Source organism: Ammospiza nelsoni, chromosome 3 (genome assembly GCF_027579445.1).
Source record: "Ammospiza nelsoni isolate bAmmNel1 chromosome 3, bAmmNel1.pri, whole genome shotgun sequence".
Taxonomy (NCBI): domain Eukaryota; kingdom Metazoa; phylum Chordata; class Aves; order Passeriformes; family Passerellidae; genus Ammospiza; species Ammospiza nelsoni.
The window spans coordinates 77,626,118-77,645,162 of NC_080635.1; positions in this window are offsets into that span (position 1 = coordinate 77,626,118).

Below are 19,045 nucleotides of genomic sequence, written 5' to 3' on the forward strand. Positions count from 1 at the left end.
TTAGCACTTGGCAAAAGCAGTATGAAAAACTACCAGCTAAATAGTTAACATTGCTAAAATTGTTGCAGGGTTATGACAGTCTCTTAGTTCTCTCCTAGCCTCTCTTATCTTGAAATTTGATGTCCAAAAATTGCTGGAAGCATTGCAACTGAGGTGCAACCAGTGCTGAGGAGAGTGGAGGGATTGCTTCATGTATTCTCAGGGTTTTAGTCTTCATGCATAGAGGTGTGTTGTGTTTTTTGCAGCTGTATGGCCTTGTTGGTCATTCTCACTTTGGGACTTCAGTGACTCTCACACTTTGTAACATTGCTACCTAACCACCAGGTTTGTATCCTGTGTTTGTGCCCCTAAGTCATATCTTGTACTTGTCTCCCTGAATAGCACCCAATTTTTATCTCTGTAACTTCAATTTGTTAAGATTGATCAGAGCTCTAATCTTGTCTTCAAACATATCTTGAAGATTGCGCAAGGATTTAATTTTGTCTGTTTTTTCACCCATTTTATTAACTAAAATATTGAATTGTTCCATATCCAGAGTTTAGAACAGATCTTTCAAGAGCTGTATTGGATAAGTTTTCATTTTGATAGACTACCACTAATAACTACACTCTAAGAATGGGTTTTAAATCATCCTTCTTTAAAAATACATGAATGTTTTATCTTCAACTATGTTACTTGGTCAAGCTGTTTATGAGAAGGACATCTGAAACACTGCCAAGAAATCATAGAGCAGTCAAGATAAATGATTCATGCTCTTTCTTTTCCATGCTTGCAGGACCAGCTTCCATGTTGCAGAAGTAGTTCAGATTGATTTGCAAGTTTTTCTTATAATATTGTGTAGGCTTTTACTCATCTCCATACTATTTTGTAGGTAATTATAAATAGTTTGGCTAGTTTTTACAGTATTTTTCTGTAAGCAGAAGTCAACTGGTCTATACTGATTTTTTTTTTATGCACACCATGTTTGCTTTTTCCAGCCTCCCAGGGCATCACATATCCTATAGTGTGTCAAGAGGTCCAAAATTTTCCTAACCAGTTTTGTCACTAAACCTATGAAAAGCTAAAAAGAGCTTTCTAAATGAAAAGGGATTTTTACTGCTGCATTCATAGACTTTTCTTACTACTTTACTACCAAAATTAATGTTTTTATGGCTGTATGGTTATAAGCATTATTGGAGGTGAAGAGATATGAAAAGAATAAAGAAAAAAAGAAGTTTTAAACACTTCAGTCATTCACAGACCAGATCCTCTCTCTTATTGTTATTTAGAAATGTACTTTCAGAAAGATTTTTTTCTAGTGTTAACAATCCTTTCAATTTCCATATCATTCTTCTCTTGATATTTCTGACTTAATTACTCAAACAATTCTGCACTTGTGATCACTAAAACATTACATTCTATGTCATGTTTTCTTATTTTTAAATGCTAACCTCTTCCTGTACTTTGTCTTTCCTCTGCAACCAAACATTTAGTATTTGTGTCTCTTAAATCAAACTCCTGCCTTTTTGTTTTACTTTCCCTTCCTTTTTGCTCTTTCAAGATTCTTTTTGAAATGTATCTTTCCAAAACCTATATTTTGTTCTTTTGTCTTTATTTTCCTCATATTCTTTATGTCATTAATTCCTTTCATTTGATGATCTTTTCGTCATACAAATTCTTTCTTTGTTAACATTGTTGACCAGTTCCTCCCTCTTGAAATATCAGTTGACTCACCTTTAGTTATTTCTCTATCTTTTGTATCAAATACTTACCCGGAAAAAATTACTTCTTTGGAAGAGAGAAAATGGGAAGAGGGAATTCCTCATAACTTCATTCTATTTCTCTACTTGCTCCCTTGGTCACTTGGGGTTTTAACGGTTTTAAATATTAACTATGCTAACTTTTTTATGGTAATAAAACTTGGGCAGAGAGTGCACTTAAAAGGACTTTGGATTTCTTTTGATAGTGAAACTAAGGAGAAAATTGAGGAAAATCCAAACTAACTTAGCCGTGGTTAAGTTGGGCCTCATCAGAACTTTTGTGTTTCTCCACAACATGACCTGAGAGAAATTTTAAAACCACTTTGATATATAAGGCAGCATTTCTTTTTTTTCTTCCCTACAGGCAGAGGATATATTCAGTGTATTTTCTACTGAGATGGAAGAATATCTAGGTTAATAGAAAAGTATATGGAGATAAAGGGCTAATAGAAAAAATATATGGAGAGAAGATACAAAAGTATCTCACATAAGTACAAAGTTAGCACCAAGTAGACAGATGACTAAAAGGGAACTACTTTATATTTACTAGCTGGCTCTTTCCTGGGACATGATTGATTTTAAGAACAAGCAGAGATTTGGCTTCAGTAAAAAGACAGAAGTCTTTCCTGCCTCTTTCTTTAGGTGTGGTTTCTAAAAGACAGTAAGAAATGGAGTGATCTCCATTCTGATTGATTTATCAAGAGGCATTTGGAACTTTGCAGAATAAGAGCAGTAATGAGTAAACTTCAATTAGGTTTTACCTAGTCAGCCATCCTTTGTGCTCTTATGCAAATATTTGTCTTTTGTCAAACTAGAAATTCTTTGAAGGGAAGAATGTGATTTCCACTTGTGCCACTATTGGTCAATTAAACTGCAGAGCGTAGAAAACCCACATGAATTACTCTCAGGAACAGAAATGCTCTGGGGAATAAGGCAGCCACAGTGGGGATGGGCTAGAAGTGGGGTTCCTTCCTCCCCATTCTCTGACCCAGAACTCACACATTGCACCCAGCAGAATTAGAAAAGCAGAGGGGAAAAGGCCTGGCTCCTGTCTACAAATTTATTTCTGAAAACGATGGAGGTGACTTTAAAAGGGAGGGATTTGCAGAAGGAGCAATGGCTTTTGCAAGCCTGTGTAGTTTGCAGTGCAGGGTTTGGAAGGCCATAAAAGAAATAGAACTACTCTAATGGAAAATGATAAAGAAATGGATTTCAGTCAGGCTTGCACTTCAGAAAGAAAAAATTCTGGCTACATCCCAGAAATCATGTTAGATGGATTTCAAGGCAAAGAAATGTAAGGGGAAAAGGTAAATTTATGGAAGGTAATGTGTACTCCGACCTCTAAAAAGAACTTGCATTTTATAATGTAACAATTCACCAGTTCATCTCTGTGTAGTCACATTTTCTCTTATGCTCCTTCCAACTGTCTATCTCTAAAAAGTAATTAGTTATTCATATCTTGCACTCTTTAAGTATATAAAAATCAGGGATTTATTTCTAAATTGTACTGTTTGTATCATTACTAATGGAGCTACAGCTTTAAGTAAGGAATGTTTACTCAGGCACATCAAGTATTCGCTATGAAAGCAATTAAAGGGTTTGATGTTCACAGTCAAGTATTAATATTAATGTGTGAGAAACTGCATCCAAATCATTTAGAGGTGGTTAGGAAGACCTCTGGGAGTGAGACAGCCATAGAAAGCACTGAAATGATTACAGCTGTATGGGAAAATAATGGAAACAGCTACTCTCTAAGCATCCTCAATAGGGAAGGAGGATCCTCGAAACCTAAATGAATGTGACTAAAAGTGGCAGCATTTAAGTTTGATTTGCCTGCTATAAAACATTTTACATTAGTAAGTGTCTAGAGCCTTTGCACTCAAATGTATTTTTATCACTTGTCTCCAAATCCCTTTATGGATAGTACAATTAACAGCACACATGAAACAAAATTGCATGACAATAATTTGCAGACCATTATGATCTCAGATCTGGAACTGTAATTTTCATCTTCTGTTCCTGACACCACCTACTGCCAGACCTAGGGTGAGCCATTTAAGTATTGGCTTGATTTTTCCAGCTATAAAATTGATGGGAAAGTTCTAATGTGTCTCAGGGTATATTTGGAAGGTTAATCAATAGCATTTGTAAAGTCCTGAGAACATTGCATCAATAAGATATAAATTTAATTTGCTGAAAATGTGTTTGGATTGACTACCAATCTACAGATAGTCTATTTACTATTCAGTCTAAAAGGATAAAAAATGAACAAAAAATTAATAAATAAAATTTGAATAAAAATTATGATCCCTGAAGGATGTCTAGAAACCGGCTTTGTTAAAAGTCTCTGTGACAGTCCTTTCTTTTCCACTGCTTCAGGAGATTTGCTTTCAGATTACAGTTTCTTCATTTTCAGATGACTCCATAGGAGTTGCTTTAGGCTGGAGAATAGGATAAATCTTTTCAGCGTATCTTTTTTTGGTTTTGGTTGCCTTACAGGAACTGATTTGGCATTTTGACATTCAGCATGAATTTTATGCCTCTCTCTCTCCTGCATGCATGTTGTCGTGGCTGTGTATGCAAAAAAGCACAAATGCATTGCTGAGGGATGTCTGTAAGTCAGTGGCTGAGGGGGAACAGTGTAATGAAGAGAAACATGACATTCCCATAGCAACAGTGGCAAAGCTCTTTATGCTGATGTTGAGTAGAAAATTGCCAGTGATCTAAAGGACAGCAGAAATAAGCCGTGTAAGATTCTGAAATAATTTCTTACTTTGCCAGAAACAAGTCAATTTAAGGTCAGTGTCAGACCCCAGTGGAAGAATAACATTAATATGGAGCTGAAGGAAGACATTTGCGATTCTCATCACCTGAGGAGTGTATATTAAATTAAAAACCACAATTCATGCAACTATTCAGAATATTTCTTGTCTTTTGTCACTCCAATCTTTTTTTCTTTTTTTTAAATAAAATGTATGTTTTTCTGAACAGTCTTAATATTAAGCCTGAGATATTATTTTTTCTGTCTTAAAGATACATTAAAGATAATGTAATTTGGTAGCGTTTACCAAAATCTGAATGTGTTCCCCACTGGGTTTTACATCTTGCATAGCATCCATCTATTAAATTTTACAGCTAGACCGGTTCTTACTTTTATGAGACCAATATTTTTCAGGTGTAGAAAAAAATTTCTAGATGCCTAAAGCAAAATAATTTTTCAGCTTTCCTTTTGAGAAGATTTCTGGAAAACCCAATGTTTCGTTGGCATCTATATTTCTATTTCTGATTAAAATTACAAATAGAGCAATTATATAACTGAAATATCTGCAAGTGGCAGAAGAGTGTGCAAAAATCTGATTTCAGTTTTTCCATCAAAATCCTATCTGGTTATGATTTTTCAAACCACTCATTTCAAAACAGTGCACCAGTGTTAATTGCACCATGTTGTATCACAACAGCTATTTAGAATTTTCTGCATGAAGTTACCCTCCAACAAGCAAAATAAATTTATCTCCAGGTAGGAACATCCCCACAAACAATTTAAAAAAAATCATATTAGAAAGAGGATGTAGCATTTAGTAACTCATAAAAATCTCGGCCATTTGACAATGATATGCAGCCATTTATTTTCACAACCCATTGCTAGCTTTTCCCTTTGGCTAGGTTTTATTTTAAAAATGAGATTCAAGTACAGCATTTTGTTACTTAAAAAGTTAAAGCTACTACTTGGAGTGCTTCAGGGAGCATCACTTCATCATGAAATACTAAATTAGGGGAATATACCTATCAGTCCAGGTTGTTCAGCATCCCCCACAGGTTGCTGCTCTAGTGGTAATGCATTAGATGTTGGTTCCAACTATACCATTGCTGGTATAAAAAAAAAAAGAAAAATATTTTCCTTCTTTAGTGTTGGTAGTTTCTGACAGAAAGAATGCAAAAACAAGCATAAATTGGGAAGCTGATATGAAACCCTTTATGCCTAATGCCAGTATTTTTTTCTTTAATTATAGTGAGTTCCAGCTCTTTAATAATTCCTGCCACAATCCAAACATGGCATGTCAGGTCCTGTACCACAGTCATAAGGATTTCTTCATATGAATGTAAAATTTATGGAGATACGTGTGAGAGGCTTCTGTAAAACTTACACATTCATTCAAATAATTTCATCTGGTTGTAGATGTAGAATCATAGAATCATAGAATCATAGAATCGGTGAGTTGGAGGGGACAGATCAGTCTCGAGAAGACCAACTTCTGGCTCCGTGCACGACATCCAAGAATCCCACCACTGTCCAAACACTTCTTAAACTCTGTCAGGCCTACTTCCCTGGGGAGCCTGCTCGAGTGCCCAAACACCCTCTGAAGGAGTGAAGAACCTATCCGTAATATTCAGCCTAACCCTACCCCTCCTGCCCCAGCTCAGCTTCAGGCCGTTCCCTCAGGCCCTGTCCCTGTCACCACAGAGCAGAGATCAGAGCCTGCCCCTCCTCTCCCCTCCCAAGGAAGCTGTAACTGCAGTGAGCTCTGCCCTCAGCCCCCTCCAGGCTGAACAGAACAAGCCACTCCTCACACGGCTTCCCCTCAGGGCCCTTCACCATTGTCATGGCCATCTCTTGGATGCTCTCTAACAAACTCTCTTACCTTGTGGCACCCAGAGCTGCCCCAGCACAGGAGGTGAGGCTGCCTCAGTGCAGAGCAGAGCAGGACAATCCCCTCCCGTGCCCAGCTGGCCATGCTGTCCCTGATGGCCCCAGGACAGGTTTGGCCCTCCTGGCTGCCAGGGCACTGCTGGCTCCTGTTTAACTTGCCTTCAACCAGGACCCTCAAGTCCCTTTTCCCATGCTGTTCTCCAACCTCTCATTGCCCCAGTCTGTCTGAACATCCAGGGTTGCATCCCAGGTGCAGAATCCAACACTTTCCCTTGTTTTTTGTGGTTGGTGATTGCCCACCTCTCATATATATACATTGTTTGTGATTCTGAGTTTATTCTTCCAAATTTTGAGTTTCCTCCTTGTTATCCTTGCAATTTCATTTGCAAATAAATTCCCTTTTTTTTTCCCACATGCTTCTAGCCCCCTCAAAGATCCTTACGTTTCTTCAGTCTTTCCTTTCCCCATTCTTCAGTCCTTCATATTTCACCCTTTCTTCAGTCTTAAGAAATTGTTTGGTTAAGACTAAAACACGTCTCATTGAATAATGGACAAGTTTATCAAAAATAATTATTCAGAGATGTAATATGCTACCAAACATTTTATTGTTCTTCATACTACTAGCAGAAAACTATAATATCTTCTGCTGTCCATTAACTCAGGAGAGCAACTGCAAAACAGTTGCAAACAGTAGGTTTGCAGTACGAAATGCAATCTGCTTTTAATTGCCACTTCACATGTTGTAACAGTGTTGGTGCAGTTTCAATCAGTCCTATATTTATTAGTTTCTATAAATGATTGAAGTGGAAAGTGATAAGGCATATGGGTGTGTATTTATTGTTATGATAATAAATTGTATAAAGTATGTATTATTATTATGATAACTTTGTGAAATGTGAGATCAGCTGAAGGATTAACTCCAAAATACTCTAGTGCCTGAATTTGCAGATTGCATGTGAAGTGGGCAAAAAATCTTCCTCCATTTATAATGCAATGCTCTTATGGTCAAGTAGGTAACATTACAGGTAGAAGATAGAAATTAGGGGTTTTTTTTATCTCAAAATGGTTTGAAACACTGAACCTCCGGTTAAAATTGTATAGGTGAATTACCTATAGATTAACTCCATAGTCTTCATTACTTCATAAGGGTAAAAAACATATGTGTTTTGTTGATTTTCTCCATTAACTCAGGAAAATGCTAAAAATCTGTATAGTGGATCACTGGAACAAAATATTTAAAACAATTGGTAGGAAAAGCAAAGAAACACTTATTTCATTCTGGATTTTGGCTGAACAAGAGTATGGTCAAATGATTTGTAAGTAAATATAAAATGCTCTAAAATGGAAATATCTGATATTTGAAGATAAAAAAGGGCAAGAAATCTGGAGCAACACTAGTCACAATATATTAGTTTTGTTCCAAAGGCCCTGTCATTTGTTCCGTTATCTGCTCAGTGTTCATTTTGCAATAAAATATATTTTCCATGCAGCTATAGGTAAAATTATGAACAATCTTTTCAATGTTACAAGAACTATTCTTGTCTGGAAAGGAGTTTACTTATTAGTGGAATATTTTTCCCCAGTCTTTGCAGTTTTTGTGGCTTGTAGTTTTAGTCTTCTATAGCATAAATGTTTTCCTCTCCTTATTGTTTTGGACCTGTTGCTTTATGCTGAAGAATTAATAACTCTATTTTGGAGCTCTATGTAGTCAGGACAAGAAAAGGAAAACACTGAACTTTGGTCTTTTCTTTCCTCAATGCAATTTCCTGTCTTACCTTCAGTACTGTTTTCATTTACATTACATTTTTTATTTTACAGCAGGGCAAGCACAAATAAAATACATTACTCATTTCCAATTACCTTCCTGCACATGCTAGTGGAAGAGCACAATGCTGCCTTTATGTAAAAATGAAATCCTAAGCTTATCTCTTTTCAGTATTAATACCAAACTTGCTGACCAGTATATTAAAATTGTGTACAAGAAAAACTGCTTTCTTGGCTGTTCATATTGATTCAGTTTCATTCATTATGATTCTATATCTGAAGGTACAGACTGCAAATTGTGGGGTTTCAAACTGAAATAATGTATTAATATTTACAGAAAATATATGTATGTAGATATTTGGGAGTAAGGTTTTATGGGATTTATGGTTCACTGAATTCAGCAGTAATGCTGCCCATGGCTAATGGGAACAGAATGTCATGGTCATGTCAGTCTCTGACCCATCTCCTGATTTGTCCTGATACCTTAAAGGAGATTCTTCCCTAAGAACTGGTTTCTGTTTCTATAAATGAGCTTGTGAAAAGTTGCTTAGCTGCTTTTCCTGCAACATGGTGAGACATAGAAATGAGTTGACTGTACCTCACTCTAGCTCGTTCGATGTTGTTTTAGAACTCCTTCATCAAGGATTGTGCCCTATACATGCAGTTTTGGCTACACATTTGGCCAGGCCAATGATTCAGATTTTATTAAGTTTTGTAGGTTCCATAACTTGCTAAGTTCCTAAGGCTACATCCCCTATAAGCTTTGAGCATTATGATATTTAGCCCTACAGTGCTGTAATATAGGCCTCAGTGCTGGGAGTGAATGCCTTTGACACCCAGCTCCTGTAGAATTTTTATTTATGTGTTGGCATTTTAAATGCTTGCATGCCTCAGTCAGGAAAAAACATGTCTTTCAAATCCTGTGCAATCTGGCATATTCAGCTGGATTTGCATTTGTTCACACAGATACAGGACCACAGACCAACCAGCTAGACCAGTCCCTACCCAGTCAGAAAAAAATGTCTCTGGAGAAAATGCTCATACCAGGAGTATTCTTACCAAAATTCACTGTCTCTATGATGCAAAACAGCAGGGGAGATCTTTGGTACCTGCAGATTCAGAGCTGGTGCCAACCCTCTGGGATTAGAACACCTGGACTTTGTATATCGGCATTGTTCTTATCTACGTTTTGTCTAAGATATCATCATCCAGTAGAAAGATAATGTTGGCAGTGCCTTCTAGAGTTCAGCCATCATAAGTGTTAGATTAAGGTTGCATACCTAACATTTACAGTGGTGCTTTACTTTGCTATTTTCCCACCTGCATCTTCTTCTGCTGCTAGCTGCTTAAAAACCCAGCATCAGCATGCAAGGTATGGGTCACTGTCTTCCTTTAAATCTGTAAAGTGGGAGGTGTGAATCTTTCAGCTGAAATGATCCAAATTGAAGAGGATTATGAAGTTATTTTGTTTCTGGAGTCAGGATTTTAAGATTTGGAAAAAGATGACATTGGAATATAATATTAAAACCAGAAAAGGGTATCATCATTGCAAGTGTCTCTGATGAACACTTTTTATGTTAAACTTAGTAATGATAAAGCCAGATATCTCAGTTAGATACTTCACAAATATGAGCTGAATTATCTTCAAGGGAAGTAACTCCACAATCACTATAAGGGGAGCTTAGTGTGATTGGTTTCAAATCTGGAAACTATATTCTTAGTGTCTAAACTTTGATGGTTTTTCTTTTTTGCTTTCTACTTTAAGATATGATGCATCACATGACTGAACCTGGCCAGACAGAGGTACAGGTCAGGTGCACCTAACAGGAGCTGTAGGCCAGCTTGTGGTTTGTGCTGAGAAGCCTCAGCTTCGCAAGGTTTGTCAAACATGCTGTCTGCAAAACTGGCAGTCCTCCAATCAGTCCCTCTGTTTGTGATAAAGATTAAGGTATGCCTGGAGACCTCTGATAAGTATATGCAAGTAAAAAGCATATTATCAGGTCTGACAGAAGAGCAAAAAAATGGTAGAACTACAAAGAGAAAATGGAACCCCCTCAAGCATGAACTGAAAAGTTGAGGCTGATAGGTAGAAAACGTCAGAGATTTGTAAATGATAGCAAAAGTGTCTGAAATCATACAGTCCCCATAAGCTTAGTGCTTCTCAGTCTGTAATCAGAACAAGCCTCAGGCTTATATGTTTGGACAGATATTTGTTGCAGGACTGTCTTTAATTGCCTGCACCTGTTTCAAAAGTTCCTTGAGTTATCATTGTGCATCATTTATCACTGCCCCACTGCCTCAAAAAAGTCACCACAAGCAACAGAGAGATGAGTAGTTTGAAAGTGAAGAGTTTCTGCATTTAAACAACTGAAGATTTTTCTGCTATTTATTTGCACTCCATCTGTAACAACTGCCCTCATTTTGAGAAAGAGTGTTATTGCAGACAATTATACTTTAAACAAAGCTACAGAGGATGAAATTGACTATGAGTGTTCAAGAACCAAGTATCCCACTTCGTGTCCTTGTTTTACTAAAGATAACAGGATCAAAACTTCCACAAGTTGCATTCTCAGGTCCCCTTTAGAGAGATTATCTTATTTTGCATACATGTACATATATCTCAGCACTATAAGATGTTTTTCCCTGGTACACTTCTAGGTTTGACTTTAACAATAGATAAGTATGAACAGTACAACTCTAATAGTAATGATTTTTAATTCAGGAAAATATCTAAAACTGTATCAGAAATTAGCATCTTATTTTTCTAAGTGCTGTGTAAAAGCTGTAAGAGCAGTTTCAGTGCAGAAGTTTATAAATTAAATCACTTCATGCACATCTGGTATTCAGAGCTTAAGGGAATCAGAAATGATTTGTAGGATCAAACAGGCAGAGACTCTGTTGGTAAACAAAATTTTTTCTGGAACATATAAAAACAAACCCAAATGAACTATTTTATCTTCTTTCCACTTAGTTTTCATTTGTCCACCGTGAACTCTGCAATCCAGGTAGATTGTTCTTCCTCTTGTTTGCTGAGCTGGCCACAGCTTTCAGGAAGGAAACTTTCTCAACTACATATCAATCCTAGTTAGACTCTGGGAAAAAATTCACTGGAGAACATGTAGCATGCAAGGTCATCCAGCAACTTGTCATAATTTGAAAACTTCATGAACTCCTAACTTAGTACCTTTTATTGACAATGTTTGCAACCACACATTTCAAATAAAACATCATTGGCCAAACCAAGATTGGTTTTCACGGGTGATGTAAATATAGATAACAAGGTGACTCATGGAATTGTGTAGGTTTGAAAAGACATCTGGTACAACCATTAACATGACACTTCCAAATGTAGCCGTGTCCCTAAGTGCAACATCTTCTAAACATCTTTGAAATATCTTCAGGGATGGTGAATCCACCACTTCCCCAGCCAGCCTGCCCTGATGCCTGCCAACCCTTGCTGTGAAGAAATTTTTCATAATATCCAGATTAAACCTCCTCTGGTGCAATTTGAAGCCTTTTCCTCTTGTAAAGTGAGAGAAGAGCCCAAACCCCACTGGGATACCTTTTTTCAGATAGTTGCAGAGAGCAATAAGGTCCTCCCTGATCTTCTTTTTCTCCAGGCTAAACAACCCTTAGCTGCTCCTCATCAGACTTGTGCCAGGGTTGGGCCTAAAGAGCATCCTGCAGGAGGAGCCTTCTTGAAGTAAGCTGGAATAATACTGGCTTGACAGTGACTTTATGTCGAAAATGCATTTCTTTACCTTCACCATAATCACTGCTGAATGCAGAGAGCATCCATCTCAGCTCCCTTTGCTGGTTCCCCACCCCACTTGGAAGAGCAGTCATGCTGAAGCTGTGTCCTCTGCCTAGTAGTTTACTTACTTATGTGCAGGCCTGTAATCTTCCCTGTACCAGCCACTTTTATGTGGCCAACTTTCACCATGTACCAAAAGTTTCTACAAGCAAGATTCATGTAACTTGCTAATGCACTGCAAGTTTTTCCTGTTAATAACAGATGGCAAGGATTGTCATCTTACTGACATTAATATGTTCCCCATTCCCACTGAGCTACCCAATGATTCCCTGTTAGCTGGTAGGAATCAGCCAGTTGGAGTAGAATCAACCTCCACAATTCCATGGGGCAATTCCTCCTTGAACTTGTTTTTCTTCTCTGACTCATTATTATTTTTAGTGCTTGGGATTTATATATTTTTTAAACTCTTTCTTTGAATTCTCAAGTTAATATCCATTTCAACATTCTTTGTGTGTTTTTTCTTTTCTTATATTGCATAGTTTTACCTTATATTCTGTCTTACAGCTTAGGCAGCAGATTTCTTTGTAAAATCAAGCCAATGTGGCACAGCTGTGACTCACAAGACTGAATTTTCAGTCACAGAGAGGTAAACCTCCAGGCTGTGGGTTAGCTGGCTGTTCAGAATCCCTGTGTAGTAGTTTCTCTGGTATAGTCTTGCCATTTGAAGAGGGTATCATGCAGAGGAATATTTTAAAAATATACAGGTTACTATCAGAATTGCAGTTTGTGTGTGGAGAAGCATTTTGAGAGAAAGCAGCATTGCAAAATGCTTTTGCATCCCTGATGTTAGGAACATGTTACTGTACTTGTAGGTGGCTAATCATAATGGCATGGGGCCCAAAATACAGAGAAGCATGTAAGGCTCTTGAGGGACTACTCACAGGTTGCTAATCTGCCTTGAGATTTCCTTGATCTCCCTAAACCCCTCTCCCCTTTGCTCGTTTGTTTTAAGCAGGTGGCTGGCTCATATTCCTAGGTCTGCTGAAGCTGCCATTGCAGCTCTCTGGGCAGGTTTGCCCTAAAACTAACAATTCCTCAACTGCTGAAATGGACGAAGAATGTTGGAGCTTCCAATTCATCTTGTACTTTTCATTGCCTTTCATAGTCATGACTACAGGATGGAAAGGGACACCCTGCTGAGAAACACTCTGCTGTCAGAGCAATTTGCATTTTGCCTCCCTTTGTCTTGGCACTGGCTGTTCAAAAGATCTGGTAACAGCACATGTTCTCTCCAGGAGCTTTGTATGAGCACCTGAACAGATGTCCCTGAAGAGGATGATGTCGAAGACACTGTGAGCTTTTGCACTTCTTTAGTCAAGTTATCAGGATAGAAATACCATGGGGGTTCTCTGGAGTCTAATCAGCCAAACAGAGGCAAAAAGACCATTTTTGTTGCTTTCTTTCTTTTTTGCATTCATGGAGTCCCAGAGCCCAGCTTACACTGGCATATACTGAGAACTGATGGCTTTGGAGCAGTTTTAAATACCTATTTTTGAGTGAGTACTCTGGCCTCTGCCAGTCCTACAGTGGAACTATTGCCTTCCATGTGAAGTGGAAGCAAAGGTCTAGAAACTCTAGAGACTCTCCAGAAACTCTACCTACACATCTGCAGATGTCTCCTCCTTCTCAGCCTTCCTCATACATTTTACTTGCTGCAAGAAGTCGTCTTGAAATTCTGGGTTATAATGTAGTTGCAGAATGACCAGAGCTGTCTAGACTTTTCCAGGAGATAGAGTTTAATTTTTCTTCTATTATTTGCCTTTTGTGTGGCTGCTAGATGACTAAACAGTGTCAGATTAATGGAGGTAGTATTCCCCAGAGTAAGCAGATGGGCAGTGTATTCTTTGCACACACCTGGTGTGAAAGGAGAGAATTACTCCCATAAGAGATATAATTGTAGCATTTATTTTTGTCTACTATGTGTGTGTGTTGCATGATTTCCATCCCAATTTTTTCTCTAAAAATGAATCTGGGCTCTTATAATCTCTATTCTTGCAAACAGAACTACTTGAAAAGTGAAAATAATTTCTATATGCCGCAAAATTTCAAGCTCTCAGGAGGTTTCACCCTGTTAGATTCAGAAGACGCTGACTTAGAACTGTTTATAAAATATTTTGCTTAAATTAATATATTTTGTACTGATTGAAAAAATATGGGGTTTATTTTTGATTTTTTAAATATCTGACCAGAGCTGATTCATTAATATTATGAGCAGGGAAAACTTTCCCATCATCTTTTTAGATTGTCCAAAAAAATGAGTCTACATATATTGTTGTCACTAAATGAGTCTTAATTGTGAGATGACAGAGCTGGATTTTTTTATATTTATTTAGAATTCAGTAACTCACTACCTTTATAAGGAATTAGAGTTGTAAAGATTGTCTGAAAAACAGCTCTGCCTTTCTCTTTAGAACAGGCTGTCTATTGATTTAATGATTTATTATTTGATTGGTTTGATTTTTTCTTAGAGAGTCTGAGTATTCTTCAACTCTGTTCAGTATCAGCTCTCCAGGAATACAACAAAGAAAAGAGGAGTATCTGGATGGATACATTTGCAAAGCTGCCATCACTTCACTCTAATGAAGCTAGCTGAGCACTAATAGAGGGTCAGTAATTTCCCGAAGTGAGGAATAAAATATTTCCTAATCTGTGGCTTTCACAGTCTGTGATACATATACATAATATGCTGAATGTCACAGGTGTGCTCTGACCCTTCCTGGGAGTTTGCTGTACATTTTTCCCCTTTTTTGTGTGTAATGGCACAATTCCACATTACTGTTCTGTCCTCTTTAGGATGGTGGCATCCATTTCGCAGTCTGACAGATGTTACTCCTCATCTCCAAGTCTCAAAGTTCCTCTCCTTAAGGGAGAGCTTTACTTCTTTCTCTCTTACATTAATATTGGGAACACTGTGGTTTTATTGGTTCTTCTGTTCTCTAGTGTTCATTTTTTATTTAGGCTATTCCATATGAAGTCCGAAGATAAGTCTAGAAACTGTATGACTTTCATAGTTTCACCAAATTTCAACAGCTCATAGCCATTTAACTTATTTATAACTGTCTGGTAGACTGTTTTATGTAACTTTTCCTTCAGGCTTTCACAGTTCCCCAGACAAATACTGCTGTTTATTGAAATGACCAGCAGAAGCAAAGGGCAGCTTTAAAGATATATTCATTTATTTATTACTTTTTTTTTCCTATGAACTGGGTGTTCTTTCCAAATTGTTACTCATGTAAAAACCACGATACAGCTCCTGAGAGAACTTTTTGAAGGTCAGCTGGGAAAATATGAAGAATTAATAAGAAAGTTTCACTTTTTGGTCATTTTTAGCAAATCAGCCTCTAGAAAAGGTGAGGTTGTCGTCATATGCTCAACCATGCAAGTAGCATTTTAAAGAAACTTTACTTTCCCTTATGAAGAGAAATTCTTCAGGAGCCACCAAAAGCTGTTTTTACTGGTATGTTCATGACAATTCTTTCCTGTATTGCACTGCACGATAATCCATGAAAGATGACTGCCAGAAAACATGGTCATTTATCTTGGTTGAGACTGGGGAAGGTCATTGACTTACGAATCAGTTTAAAGTTTTAGGTATGGTTAGGGCCAAACTAGAAAAACAGTTTGGCCCATGGAATGAAATCTCACTGAGAAAGTCCACAGAAATAGCTCCATGATTATCAGAGATACAAGGGGACACAGCAACGTAACTTGTTGAAATCTTTGTTATCTGTGCAATGTTATATGAAAAAGACAAAGAGGAATCTTAATGTTTATACGCACAAACTGAAAATATAAAACCAGCCCTCTGGCACCACTTAGGTTTAGTGAGATAATGTCTGGACTGAAATGTTAGTATAGAGTCTGATCAGCAAAGATATCAAGGAGAAAATATTGTATATAGAGCAATCCAGAAATATGAGATGGGAAGCACAATGAGATTTGCTTAGAAGGAAACAGGGACATTGTAGGAGAACTCTATCCTAGAACCTTACCATAGCAGGTAGATAATTATTTTCTTTGACCATAGGATAAATATTTTGGTAACAGCAACATTCATTCCTTGATTACTGTTTGGAGAAACATTAAGCAAATCACATTTTTTTTAAAAAAAAGAGAAACTTCCAACATTTCTGTAAAATGTAGAAGTAATAAAAGAAAGACAAAGGATTGGTAACACAGATCATTTATTTTACATTTGATTCTAATTTGATTTTGACTGAGTCCAAAGACTGATTGAAAAGTTGAGATGGAGAGAAGATAATTTATGCAAAAGCAATCACAAAATTTTATCATTCATGTTTCTAAAGAGACAGAACAACAGAATAATGGCTACGAACTTTGAAAAGCCCAACAAAACAAAACAGACCTCAGACTCGGCTTCTGTGGGTCAGCCCTGACATTAGAGCATTTTCATAAGACACGGACAGTTGTCAGCTTCTAAAAGAGAGAATGTTAAAAAAAATCTTCCGAATGATGTCTTAAACAGAAAGGTGCAAAGCCCTTGAACTGCCACCTCAAGAAGACTTTGTGCTGAATATCACTGAAAGGGCTGATCAGATATTCTTTCACAGTGCCTCTACCACTGCCTGCTATGAGATGGATCTTTCCTCTGCCTCAGCATGACAATTCTTCTGTTGTCTGGATAGTGATTGACCTACCTCAAAGGGAAGAATTATGTAGACAATAATCTGGCTGCCTCTTCCAAGTACATAATCTAGATATTGTAACATTAAAAAAGGGCACATGGCCAGCACAGAATGATTCAAATCAACTTTTTTTTCCCCACTTTGTCACTGGTCCTTGAGTTCTATGATAATGCAAATGCCACTTGTTTTATCTTCACCCTGAATTTACCATGCAAGCCATTAGGTCAGAGTGAAAGTACAGTAATGTCTATAAAGTCCCTTTCTGGGACTTGATATGGCAGGACTGGTTAAACTCATTTTAATCTTTCCATGCTAAGAAAACAAACCCACTAAGAAATCCCCTAGAATAATTTTATTTATCATTGTAATATTCTTTCTAGTGTTAATTTTAGTGCTTCATTTTTTTACAAAATAATTTTCCTTTATTTTACTTACATCCAAATATTTCTATACTTTATTTGTCTTTAATTCTTATTGTCAATAAGAATAATTGAATCAGTCAATATGAATAATTGAATCCTGTCCTCTTCATATTACTACAATTACTTGCATAAAGCTATTTTGTCTTCTCTTGATTTGTTTCTCTCATATAAACCTGTCTGGTTCTCTCTCCTTTTTTTTTGAACCTCTCCCCCCACTTTAGCTCTTTATATTTTCCATTACATTTATTACCACGCAACTATGCTCTGAATTGTGTGTTCGTACCACTTTGCGTGAACTGCAGAGGAGAAAAGGACTGCTTAAATCCACCCTAACACCTCAAGATCATAAACATAGCTTTGATTGTTTTAGCAATTCTCCAGAGATTAGTTTTGGGGTTTTTTAGAAACTATTTCAAAAATTAATGCTACTTCCTTTCTCCCAAGAGGGTGGCTCTGTTGGCCTCCTGCTCCATGGTTCAGTCTTGTGAATTCCCTTTTCAAGTTGTACAGTTCAGCAGGTCAGTACATCTTGATTGGCTGGTCAAAGTTTAAAAGCCTTATTTATGAGAATAAAAAATTGCAGAGGAACCAGAGGTACAGAATTATATACTGAGGACAAAATCTACCCATGCCCTATTGTACCAAAACCATTCAATCTCATAGGTGTCGTACGTGATAGAAAATTACAATGGCCATTGCTAGGGGAAGGCAATCTTCAGCATTCAATGCCAAATCACAAGATAGTTTTAAAAATGAACTGTTGGAACAATGTCATTTTTATAGCAAGGTTTTTCTGACTGTGGTTCTCACATAACATCTGGTTTGAGGAAACATCAATATTCCTTGAGTAAAGAAAAAAACACTCCACCAGTTCTCTAACACTTCTCATTAACCATTTTCACAAACCTTGCAAACTATCAACTTATAATATGGACATGGAAGAAAACAGAACATTTATTTATAAACCATTCATACTCAGAAGAAAATAAAATTCACACAGTACTGGTAAAAGTGTGAGGAGGTAACACCTGTGGACTCAGCATGTAATCGTCAGACGCTCTTTATTAACAGTGAGGGCTGCTAGGAAAGATACTGTGACTAGATTTTGTGAATCAGCACTTCAAAGCATAACGTTGTTTGATGTGTGTTATGATGTCTTGATGAACAGCTCAAGCAGTTCTGGTATCATCTTCTTATCAAAGATTTATTTAACCCTCTATATGGCTCAGGCTTCAAGCAGGAGTCAAGGCAGCTGATAATCTGAGGTCTCCTCAGCCCATGTGGTGCCAGCCCTTCCACCAGTAGTGAAGCAGGAGGTTTTGTGGCAGGCATAAGAAGTAAGCTTCTCCATGAGACATAAATAAGTCTGGGTTTCTTAACAGTGGGTAGGCAAAGGGCAAATGATGTTTATTTGAACATGTCAGTAAAATCGTGTCAGTAGGGAAAAGAACAAACCAGATGGTGCCCAAGTGGAGGAGAGTCATGGCCACCAGCTTGCTCGGCAAGCAGCCAGAGTGGGAGCCCCTGAGCGAGCAGCCATTTCTGCATATTACCCACATGTAAGCACAGCAGGCAAGACATTTGTTCTGTACCTGGCTTTTACACTGGAAAACCTATCCAATAATCCTATTACAGCATTTCTGTTAAATTGGGCAGCCTAAATGCCAGTCAGTGGGTTGTGCAAATACTCTTTTGTACTTTCATGTTTTTTATTTTAATATTCAGATGCAGATTTTCATGAATTCCCATGGTAAATATGAATGCATTAAATCTGAACAGGTTTTTATTATTATTATTATTTTACTGGAAATTTTTCCTGTCTCTGAAAACTTACTCTAAATGCACCAAAGACTCTGAAAAACAGTAACAAAAAGAACCAACTAGCAACTAAAAAAAACCTTACCAAATTTTGATAATCAAGGGGTAATTATATTTATTTATTTTTATAGTTTTTTTAGCTAATTGTTAATTTTAAAAATTATTATTATTCACAGGTAAATTTAACTGAAATG